Source organism: Aythya ferina, assembly GCF_964211825.1.
Source record: "Aythya ferina genome assembly, chromosome: 1".
In the NCBI taxonomy this organism is placed as follows: Eukaryota; Metazoa; Chordata; class Aves; order Anseriformes; family Anatidae; genus Aythya; species Aythya ferina.
In genome coordinates this window covers 109351133-109363197 of record NC_140296.1, presented here as the reverse complement: position 1 = coordinate 109363197, position 12065 = coordinate 109351133, and the positions used below count along the sequence as shown (strand labels likewise).

General features: G+C 34.0%; 1 long non-coding RNA gene across 2 annotated transcripts in view; it reads right to left on the bottom strand.

The window, feature by feature from the left end:
- Positions 1-4220: 4220 nt before the first annotated feature.
- The window catches only part of LOC311441129, a 145713-nt gene continuing 137868 nt past the window's right edge, over positions 4221-12065 (bottom strand). For both annotated transcript variants that reach the window (XR_014695817.1, XR_014695818.1), the window contains exon 5: positions 4221-4742. This is a non-coding gene — a long non-coding RNA (uncharacterized lncRNA). The remainder of the gene's footprint in view (positions 4743-12065) is intronic.

Below are 12065 nucleotides of genomic sequence, written 5' to 3'. Positions count from 1 at the left end.
TGATGTACCATCTTGATATCACATACCTCATAAATTTAATGTATTTTGTCCAAATTATGTCCTAGAATTGTTAAGACTGAGAAATGAGAAGCAAATAAGGATGGTTTCCATTCATTTCAGGGCTATTAAAGGGTATAATCTCTTAATGCCTCAAAAGGCCTGACTATTGAACTTCAGCTATGCCTAATGCTAATTAGAGGCCTGCAATACTTGATATGACTTCAGAGAGAAAAGAAAAAAAAAAAAGTTTCCACAAACCAGCTTATTAAAATTGTGATGCTAGCTCACTACAGTTGCTTGCATGGGCATGTTGGGAGTGCTTGTGGAATGAGAGGAGGAAAGTTGATGTAAATGTAGTCAAAAGAAGGGGATGAATCAAAGAAAACTGTTTTTCAGTTTTCTTTGATTTTCTTTTTTTCTTTGATTTTCTTTTTTTTTTTTTTTTTTTTCAAACTCTTGTTTTTCAGGAGTGTTTTTCAAGAGTTTATGGCAGAGTTTCTGCAACTTCCATAGCTAGAAATGACACAAGTAGGTAAGATGTCTTGCTTCAGGAGTCACTGCTGATAATTACATGACATTTCCCCCTTGTGTAAATTTTCTGTCGTGACAGGACAAGCATTATTTCAAGCTGTACTCTTAGAAATACCTGACTTAATTGCATAAAACCGTTTTTACCTGTGATGGCACATGGCATTCCCTTATGCAATCTTCACCACAAAATGTTTTATGCTGGAGTGAAGGGGCTGAGGGAAATACATAGAATATGTAAATGTTTGAGTCATTACAATGGAGTGTAGACTGGAAAACCATATTTTCTGCAAGGTGTCTAAACACCTTTTATAAGATACCTAAATAACATTTACAAGACCAAAAATATGTCATTAAGTGGTCCTCTAAAACCAATGCAAAACACAAAGTGATGCTAAAAGAAGTTATCTCAAACTTTACTTTGCCCTAGTAGAGTTGTGATACTACAGCATGCTCAGATTGATGAAGGAAGCATCTCAATTTCATTTCTAACAGGCTGCCTTGTGGAAATCTGTATTAAAGTGAGAGAACTCATTAAAAAGAGTAGCACAGAAAAGTGTTAAATTAATCTATGAACTTTTATTCATGACTATCTGGCCTTGGAAGATTATTTGACATTACATATGGATGTCAAATACTTGCAGACTGAACTTTATTACAAGTAGCTATCAACTCTAGCTTACAGCTATGACGGGTTTACACTTGAATACTTTCCTAACTATACATATGGCTTAACCATACCTTTATATGCGTAGAGCCTGGATACAGAAATAACACTATGACATCTTTAAGAAAATGTATAAAAATTTTAATTAAGAATACTTTTTTTTCTTTTCTTTTTTTCTGCATTTAACCATGTGTCTCCACAAAAGCAGAATGTATGCTTTGAAGCTGAAAGTGGTCTCGGTGTGTCCAGTGACAGAATATATAAAATGCTAGTATTTTGTATACGTGTGTGAGAAAGAAAACTGTTTGCATTTTTAGGTAAGATCATTACAGCTGGTCTAATGAAATCACAGGTAGTGCATTTTTTTGTTTTGTTTTGTTTCAGTACAGTAGTCCTTGGTAACTGCTTAGTGCAAGATGTGTCTGGTTGTAAACCTGTGAACCAGACTCAAGCGTTGGATTCAGCTCTCTTTACTGAAGCAAGATTAAAACTGATTGCATTAGTGTGGATTGCTCCACAATGGCAGTACTGGATTTCAGTATTTCAGGATTTGCTCATTACACTCAATATCCCTGAAAACTAATATACACTGAAAGTGTTTTCCTTAACCTAGAAATTGCACTGTTTTATGTTAGCCCAGGGATGTGTAGGATCCCTGTACATGAATCTGTCCTTGCAAAACCTAGAAAGTAGAGAAGGGTAAGCCCAAGAGTGTTTAGGAGACCTACTAAATTGTTGCTTTCTTGTTCTGCTTGCTCCCTAGGAAACCTCCCACCAGCTATAGTCTCTGACCAATGGTAGGAACTCTTGATGGTGCACATCCTCTGAGAAATTCAAGAAATGTTCTTACTGGTGTTATAGACAACATAGAGCTGGATACCTGCTTAAGTTTCCTTAACCTCATTACTCTGAGAGAGAAATTTTATGTATCCTTTTTAAACTTTAAGTGAAATCAAATTTTAGATGTTTCCTTTAACAATACCAGTTTGCAACACTTCCCCCCACATTGTTTTTCAGCTTTAAAAAGTGAAAATTGATCAACTTAGATGAATGTGCATTTTTTTTTTTTCAGAATAAAATGTAGCCCGTGCTTCTTGTCTCCTCAAAAATATTGCATAGCAACAGTATGGATCCACTTCCTTTTGATTTTATAATGATTACAAAATTGAAGTCTGGCAAGAAGCTGCTAGGAACGTGAATGGGATTTTCAGAACAGATCTTTTAAATTGCTGGTTTATTTACATTTTTAAGGAGTAGATGATGAAATGCAACCTAAGGCTTTCTCTTATTGCTAGAAACATGAATTTTTTAAGCGTATGTGGACTTGACAAGCTATTTGTCAAACTATATGCTAGTAATACGTGATCTGGAAATAATGTTTATTTACAGACATGCAGTCTTATATCTTAGAATTATTTTTTAGTGTCAGTAATGTCTTTCTTTTAATTTAACTTACATGAAACAAAAAGAACATAAACTAAAAATAAATAGAAAGGCAATTCATGTAAAGAATTCCTAAAATAGGCAGACAACTTGGAACAATTTATTTACTCAACATTTCATGATAGTTTCATCAATAAAAGAAAGCATATTTTTCTAAAGATATTTGCATTGATTTTAATTATATCAGATCATCATAAAACAGTTCATTTTAAATAAATACTGACATTCCAATATTCCACATCCTATTGATTCTAAATTGTTGTTTGAGAAGATAAAAAGGGAAAAGAAAATGCAACAGAGGTACACAATACAGTCTGCTCTACACAACCAGGTAAATCATAGTTTGCAAAATCATTTTCCCCTCTAATAGAGTCAAAAATGGTTATTATACTTTAAGGTTGCTGCATTTTATCTAATTTATTCTTCCATTCCCTAACTGCCTAAGCAGTTTTTTCAAACGTTGCACAGTCCATCATATGTTGCATCTATTTTCTGTATGAGAGGAATTGTCTTGATTTCCATAACAAAACAATAACACTTTGTGCTATTGTGATAACAATACTGTAACAATCTGATATCTACTAGCATTTACATCTCTGCCTTTGTGTCCAGCAAACTCAGATTTCATCAGCACTATCCTAATCTGGTAAACTAGGACTGAAGTGCTGGTCAGACAGTATTTTACACATTAACAATGCTATTCATATGCTTCTGTACATAGAACCAGTTTCCTACCTGCATCAATATTTTAGATCAGAAAGCTATGACAACTGATCATGTAGAATGGGACTAGTGCTCACCTAGCCATCATGAATTGTCTAAGCAATTTGTTCAGATAGAATAGCCACATATCTTTCTTAGTACTGCAGAAAGGAAAGGAGTTAGTGGGCTCGTAAAGTGTTTTTCTGTTTGGTGTTGCATTGAAGCATGTGTTTTTTGTTGTAAATTGAACTTCTTCCCAAAATGGCCATCTCTATCACCCTACTCAGACCTCTCCTTCGTAGACTCTGCTACACAGACATTTCCTTTTTCACTTCTACTTCTGTCTACTTAAATTTCCATCCTCCAAAACTTCAGTACCTTCTTAGGAGAATCAAGTCACTTGGCAGGCTAATTGCTTTTCTGCTAGAAGAAGTTATCAAGTGAATACAGTATTTTCTATAGTAATTACAGAGTGACCCTGGGGCAGAATGTGTACAACAATAAAACTCAGTAAGAAGGAAGATCTCTCCTATTGTAAATGCATAAAACTCCTCTAATGTCAATGGGGTCGTATCTATTTCTATGGAGAGATAATTTGGCTTGCATTAGCAGGCCACTGGTGGATGCTTCACTTGTCTTTTTAAGAAGTATTCCTATATGAACCCTACCTGTCATTGCAGGAAGGCAATTACACCTTTCCTACCCCCAAGGTTATGATGACCAGTACTCTCTCAGAACCAACTGTAGCAAATTTACTTTAAAGCCATTCAAATCATTCTCTCTGTCAACATATGGATCAGTCTGCTCACTTTCATTTTGAGAATATTTCAAACTTCTGCTTGATAAAATCCCCAGATAGCAGAGCATTTAACTTTCCTTCCTCAGTCAATAACAAATGTATGCTCCTTTTATTGTCTATTAAAAACCTCAGGTACAATTACATTGATTTTTATTTTATTTTTTTCATTTTTCACATATGCATTTAAACATGGAATTTTTGTGTATCCACTGCTACTAGTACAAAGACTTTAACGCTAGAAGGGATGAATCAGTCTGTGGCTTGTTCAGCCTTGACTGCTTGTACAGTAGCCATTACTGATCATGTGAAGTCATTAAAATAGAAAGTTCCAAACAAACAAAAAAAAACAACAACCCTGTTACATCCTGTTACATTAATACAGTTCATAATTTATGTATTATATAGTGAACAAATAAGTAATTGATACAAACTTTCTGAAAGGACATCATCTGGATGCTAAGAACTTCTAACCTTTCTGCTTTCTTCTTTCTCTTTCCTTCCATAGTCAAAGTGCAAACAGCAACTTTTTATTTTATTTATTTTTTAAGAAGAGATTAGATGTGTTGTAAACAATTATCCATGAGCTCAAGGCTGAACACATACCTTAAAAAAAAAAAAAAAGTAGGAACATGGTTTTATCAAACAAGGTCTTACTTCTCTGATAGATATTGTGTGATATGTAGCATGCATAGTTGTGATGTTCATTTATTCATCTAATTCACAGCTTCATTTTTTTTTTCCTTGCAGTTATTTTGTTTACAGGATAAAACAATGTTGTGGTTTATGAAGGCTGTCATTAATTCCGTCGGTGCCCTAAGAAACAACAGTACCTGCAAATCAGAAGCTAAAGTCAGAGCTGTTAAACTGATTGTAGCAAGAGGGCTTAATCCATGAACCCATCTACAAAGCAAGGGCTGAAGGCCACAGAGAGGTGATTGCTAGTGGTCAGATGCCTCAGTGAGATGCTCTGGAAGAAACCCTGCAGGTTGTTAATACTATTAACCCTGAACTTGCAAAAAGTTTTTCTTCTCTGGACTGGTCCTATTTTGAAAAATCCTTGGAGAAAAACATCACCTGATGGGATAAATAATGATAGAGGTGGATCTCAAAGTCCACAGCAAAGTAAATAATGGACTTGACTTACAAATACCTGTCTAGTGTATCTCTAGAAAATTGTGAGGTGTTTGAAAACCCCATAAGCAGAAACAGAGGAATATACATTATGAGAGTTCCTAGTGATAAACAATCAAATCAGCTCTTTGATGAAATAGTAACCAAGGTCCTTAAAGAGCCTATGTGTTGACTGGGATACGTGAACTGGTGATGATATCCTATCTGTTTGGCAAGCATCTTTACACAGATTGTAACACTGCCAAGGCAGATCCCACTATTCACCATCAGAACCTTGACAAATTGCGGTGACATTTTTTTTTCTTGAGTACAAGTACAAACTTATTCCAAGGAAGACCCAATATGTTACAGTTAAGACAAGAGATAATTGAATCTTGTATTAAAAAGAAAACTAAAACTGAACATGTACACATGTTCAAACCCACCTCCATCGACATTCTAGATTCAATAATATAACTTGCACTGTTTAAATAGAAATACAGCTTTTTGCCTATGTCAAAAAAAAAAAAAAAAAAAAGAAATAGTATTCCTGGGTGTTGCTCACTCTACTTGAATCTCAAAAAAAAAAAAAAAAAAAGTAGTAGTTTCTAATTATCAAGATTAATGTTGACCATTGTTGTTTCTGAATACATTTGGTTTAGTACAATTGCTTCTTCTCTAATAATAGTCCAAAACTAAGCCTCTCAGACTCATTCCTACATGTTCAAACAGCTTATATCTGTTCCTCAAGTCAGATAACACTTGATTAGTTTTAATTGCATCATATGTGATCTAATTTGATAAATTATTTCAAATATAATCTTTTAGTTTTGAATCTGGATTTGTTTTAAAGTGACAAAATTACTATATACCTTACTGTGTTGTATCTTGTCATTTTAAAGGTTCTCACATCACTTCAGATACTCTAATAGTCTTTTGTCTCAATGAAAGATGTCATTTGCTTGGAAAAAGTTAAGTCATTGTCAGCTACTTGGAAGACAAGTATGAATCTGCCATGATTCTGATCAGACCTGTTTGTTTAGTTGTTTACACTTAGAATTGCTGTCAGCAGTTCTAGATAACTTTACAGTAAAAATACTACCATGGTTGCTACAAACAAAGAGTGTTCATAACACAGCTAGCATTACTGAACACCAACGTCAAAACTTTGCTATGACTTAAGGAAAAAAAAAATTAGGTGAGAAGAGAGACTAGGCAGGTTACCTAGAGAGTTAAATCTCTACAGGAAGAAAAATCAGGGTACATAGCTTTCATCTTTCCCTGAGAATGACTAGTTTCTTCTGTTGACAAGGTAAGTACATTTACCCCAAGAGCACAGCTGGCCTTAGTTGTGCAGCTCATAAGCCATTTTAGGAAGAACACTTCCATCATTTCATCTCCATAATGGTAGTCTTTATCAAATTAATCTATTCAGCAAATCTTTATCAAATTAATCTATTCAGCAAACATACATTAATTGTTCATTATCCTAAGATCACCTTCTGATCTCCAGGTGCTTCACAATCCTGACTATTTTGCAATGACAAGACATTTTGGAAAGTAGACAGAAGAGAGCTTAATATTCTCATTTTGGATTGGTAAGACAATTAAATAACAAATAATAACCATTTTCACTGTGGTACAAATATAAGACTATTAAAACTTACCTCTTTTTGAAAGAAAGACTTCAATCTTGCTAATAATATCCAAGTTTTCAAGTGTAATAGATAGCAGGTTTTTTTGTTTGTTTGTTTGTTTGTTTGTTTTTAGATATTTCACCTCATGGAATAGGATCTAAATTTCTAAGCAGACTTTTTTTTTTTTTTTTTTTTTCCCCCCTCCAGGGCACTGAAACTTCACTTTTGAACAGTAACAAGTCCTTTAATCTTCAAAAACAAAATCAAAAATCTAAGTAAAATGGCTTCACTCCTCATAAATTATCCTTTTCCACGAAAACATGGGTGGAGAGAACTGAGATTACAGGATACTTGCAACAACAACAACAAAGTCCTTGGGTATCAGCTACTTTTACAGTTTAAAAAATATTTGAGAGCAGGTATTCCAGGAGATGAATGTCAATTTCAATTCAGTTAAGTCTGGCAATTGTGAACCTGGGAATAAGATGCTTTTGAAAATTTTAACTATAGTGGTAGTTTTTTGTTGTTTGCTTCTTTGTTTTTCCCCCGTACATTTGTATCTGTTAGATTCTTCTTTTGTAATCTTCATTCTCTTCTTTCATTCTCTTCTTTCTTCTTTCTCTTTTATATATTCTTTCTCTTTTGTTTGGTTATTTTCAATTTTCAATAGAGACATTAGTAAAAGCTCCTTTGAATAGCAGAGGAAAAGAAAGTGGTCTTTGCCAGTTTTTATGTGCATGTAAGATGATGCCCTAGTACCAAGACATAAAGTAACTAACATTGCCTTGTTATCAATTAAATTAACTGATTCTTAGAGAGTGGAACCTTGATTTTTCAAAAATAAGTAAAGATTTTAGTCTGTATTCTCTAGAAGGTTAGAAGCAATTCCTATTTTTTGCCCTTATGTTAAGAAAGAATTTCTAGCCTGTTGAGAGAGTAAAAGTCAACATCTCTTTAAAAATGCTATGTATGTGGCAAAAATACAGCCTAAATACAGAGTTCATACTCTGAGCAATTATAGCTGAGAGAATTTTTTTCAGATAGCACGTGATTTGTGATGTCTCATTAAATTGACAGCCTCTTAGACAAGGGAGAGCAATTTGAATTAACATATTATGAGTTATAATCTAAAGCCATTGGTTGTATTGCCATTTGGTTATAGTAATTCTAGATTAATCAAAATTAGAAACATAGGTTATTTGGAGGGATAGCTAAAAGTGAATTCATAGATAAATAATTATGCAGCAAATCACTTGAACTTAATGAGAGACTTGTGTATATGCATGTGCAAGAAAGAAAACGTGTGTTACTGGTAACTGGAAATCTTTTGATATGCTAATAATTAATAAAATACTTTCATAGATTTCCAAGTGTCTAGTATATAGGGTCTTTTTGAAATTTCATTGATTAACCTTTACCTGTAATAAAGACCTATCAATTGATAAGGATGTGGACTGAAGAACTGTATACCCATGATGACAGCAAAAGAATATCCTGTAAAAATCTCAGTTACAACAATTTAATTTATTGATTCTGACTAGTAAAATGATAGGTGTATATTTTACACAATACATTTTAGTGCAGACTTCTTCAAGCTACTGAGCGTGTGGTATACCACCAAGTACAGGGTAAACCAGAAGAGAACATACTGCTTTGCCTGAAGATTTACATTTCTGCATATATATAGTTTTAAGAATCAACCTTGTGTCTATGATCAGCATAAAGCGTAAATACATGTATTCAGACACATTTGTCCAAACACGATGATTTCATTTATTCCTTCTTGATTTCATCACTGTCTGAAACCACAAACTTCAGAAAGTGTCATATATCATTCTAATTTCTTATGTCATGCTAATGTCTTCATTTATTTCTTTATTTATCCTAAGGATTTCAAGTCTGTAGTTAACTTATGTGCAATGCAACAAACTCTTGAAAAAATAGGAAGATTCTTATTTTAACTGAATTGTTAAATGATTTCATAGCATATTTGTCTCTCAGAATTAAGATCACAGTTTTTATTTAGAAAAATAATTGCAACAATTTATATAAAGGCTAGAAAAATAAGTGTATACATAAACAGCATGGATTCACTGAATCTGTTGAGAGAAATATGAAAATCTACTTGAGAGATATATGCTTTTTTAAAATAATTGGTTTATTTAAAATAATATCAGCTAACAAGAAATTAAAATTTAAGAAAATAACCATAGAGAAGAAGAGGATCACAAAATGATGATGCCTCCAAAAACCTGTGTATAAGTTGTCTTTTAGTCTCAAAAAGCTGAGGCTTAACCTATGACAAGGTGAGTCCACTAAGTACACATTCATAACCTCAGCTGTACCTGAGGTTACAATACAAACCATTATCTCTACATTCTGCTAACATGGAAATACATAAGCCTAGTATCTGTTTAAGGGGGGAAATGTTTGTTGGAGTTGTTGGGTATTTTTTATTTTTCCTTTTGTCAATAGTGCTTATTTTACCAATGCTCTTTTGTTTTGTTTTGTTTTTCTCCACGTGAGATTTCTCAGTAAAACACTGCAAGTCATTGCTGCCTGTACTCTGCACACCAGAAATTCTCAGAAATTATATGAGAGGTCACAGACTTTTTTTTTGGAAGAAAATCTTTCCGCTTTTTTTTATAGTATTGCTTTCTCCATCTGGCAATGTATAAACTAAATATTAAAACTCATGTCTTTCACTGTCTTCTCCATTCTTTGTTTTTCCATCATTCTTCCACTTAATTTTCCAATGGCATGGCTCCACTTGTTACATTTCACTCCCTTTTCTCTTTCTTTCTTTCTCTTTCCACATTCTAAGCCACATTCTAAACCACAGCAGGTTCTGTGTAACCCCAGGGGAGTTCATTTCTCGCCCACCCTAGATACTCTAATAGCTCTTTCCACCTATGCCTTATTTCTGTGCTTTACTTTTCTTGTGTTTACAGTTTCACTGAGTATAGTGCATCCACAGGCTCAGGTGAAGTTACCAAAAGACATTTTGAAGCATTTTCTGGATGAGAACTTGCAACCAGACTCAGTGTTTTTATAGAAATACTCATCACTCATTCCACTCACCACTTACATACCAGGAAAGTCCTTCACAACAGGTTTTGTTGGACTGAAATGATGTACAAATCTATCTCTGACCCCTTCTCTCTACTGACAAAAATCATAGGAAGAGCTGAGTGACAGTGTTAGAGTGAAAAGTGATAATGATAAAAAGATCCTTGGGCAAAATTTGTGAAGACTAATTCAGAAAACTGAATGCTTATTTATTAAAATTGTGAAAAGTTCAGAAAATTATAGAAGTACCTGGTATTTCTCAGTTCTGTGCACCTGTGGCAGATGGTTTTATAGAAGAAATGTAAAAAAAGAGGGATATTTTTTGCCCTTGAGAATAATAGTATGATTACAACAAGACACTTTCAGATATATTGAATATTTTAAACTATTCACTTTAATGTGTGTTTCATTAACTTTGGGGTGGGAATGAAAAGAAGGCTCCTTCATGTTGTTTTTCATACTGTTCCACTTCATTATTAAGCAATGATGCCAAGCTGTTCACCAGGATTGCTGCTAGCAGGCTTGAACAGCTCCTGCCAAGTGTGATTAATGCAGATCAAACAGAGTTTATTCAGTGGAAGAGATTGGCAGATAACATTTATCATCTCTTGAGAAAGTTGGGATTTCCAGACTGACGTCAGACTGGTGATAAACTTAGAGGCTGAAGGATGTTTGACCAAGTAGTTTGCATATTCTTTAGAAGAAAGTTGCATCTATTTTGATTAGCTTTGAAACCTGAAGAGAACTGAATTTACATGCAAAGCCTCTTCCAGTGGTTAATTTTGTTTTTAAAAGGACAAGGCATATGGAGACTCTTATCAGGGATTATATATATATATTTTTTTTTCATAAGCATAAGAACTGTTTGTGACTATGTGTTACACTCCAGTATGGAGTAGCCTGTTACTAGCCAAAAACATCATCCTCAGGCTGAATCTAGGTGGGAGAATAAAGCAGCCTGGATTTAATTCCCGGATTTGCTTTGTTACCTGCAGCAATCAAGTCCTAGCATTTTTTGCTCTACTTGAGAGAATAAACTTTTCAAAGGCCCCAGTCTAAGAGGAAGGCTGAAATACAAAACAGCAACTTGCTGTCTTAGAATATCTTTTTAAATAATGTGAAGATTTTAATGAGGAAACTGAAAGATCTTTAGTCTTTACTTTTCTCAAAAGTCATTATATTCAGGTCAGTTTTCTGGGTTCTGGGCAACACAAAAGCTGTGTTGAAAAACTCATGTGGTTTCTAAGATCTATTGCTTGGCTTTGAAACTCTAACACAAATCTCTGCACAAAGATCTTCTTAGAACAGTGGTTTTCCACTTCCTCCGAGTTCCTCAGCCAAATACAACCCTAATAGCAGTCAGCATAATAAAGAATATCCAAAACATAAAGGCAACTTGCTAACTGTAGTCAGCTAATCTCTGCGACACCCTTTGCTGAATCACCTATTCTGAAGCAGCCAAAAGCTCATTAGTACCAGATGAATTATGTCCCACGGTTTAGCCATCTCATCCCAGGGTGGTTATTGCCCCTCTAAAGCTGTCTTAGGTAAAAAGACCTTTGCTTCCCTCCCATTTTGGCAGCACACTAATTTAACCTAATCTGCCAGGTTTCTTTGCCTGACAGAAGTCCTTTTTGGTATCACCTTGACCTGTAGCCTGTTTCTCACTACAGATTTCCATAAACATATTCATTTGAAAGTGCTTCAAACTAATAAGTTTGGTTTATTTCTTACAGAAAGGTTACTTCAGGGAAACAACAACAATAGTTCATAACAATAACTGTTTCGTTAATATAAAGGAAAAGTAAACAGACAAAGGCCTTTTTTATCTTATCTCACTGTATAGGCACTTTTAACTGCTGAAGGTATTTTTGGCATAGCAGTTTCCTCAGTATGACTGAGGACATGGATTAGATTTTCCATTCCTAAATTAAACCCTTTTAAAGGTACCACTTTTTTTAACTTTTTTTCCTTTTTTTTTTTTTTTCCTGAAACATGTTTGGAATCTCTGTACATTTAAGAAACCCTGCTATACCTGTTATTAATAACTTAATTTCATATTGATAATGCAAGTTTAGAGATATGCTTTCTCAAATACCTTTATTAGTCC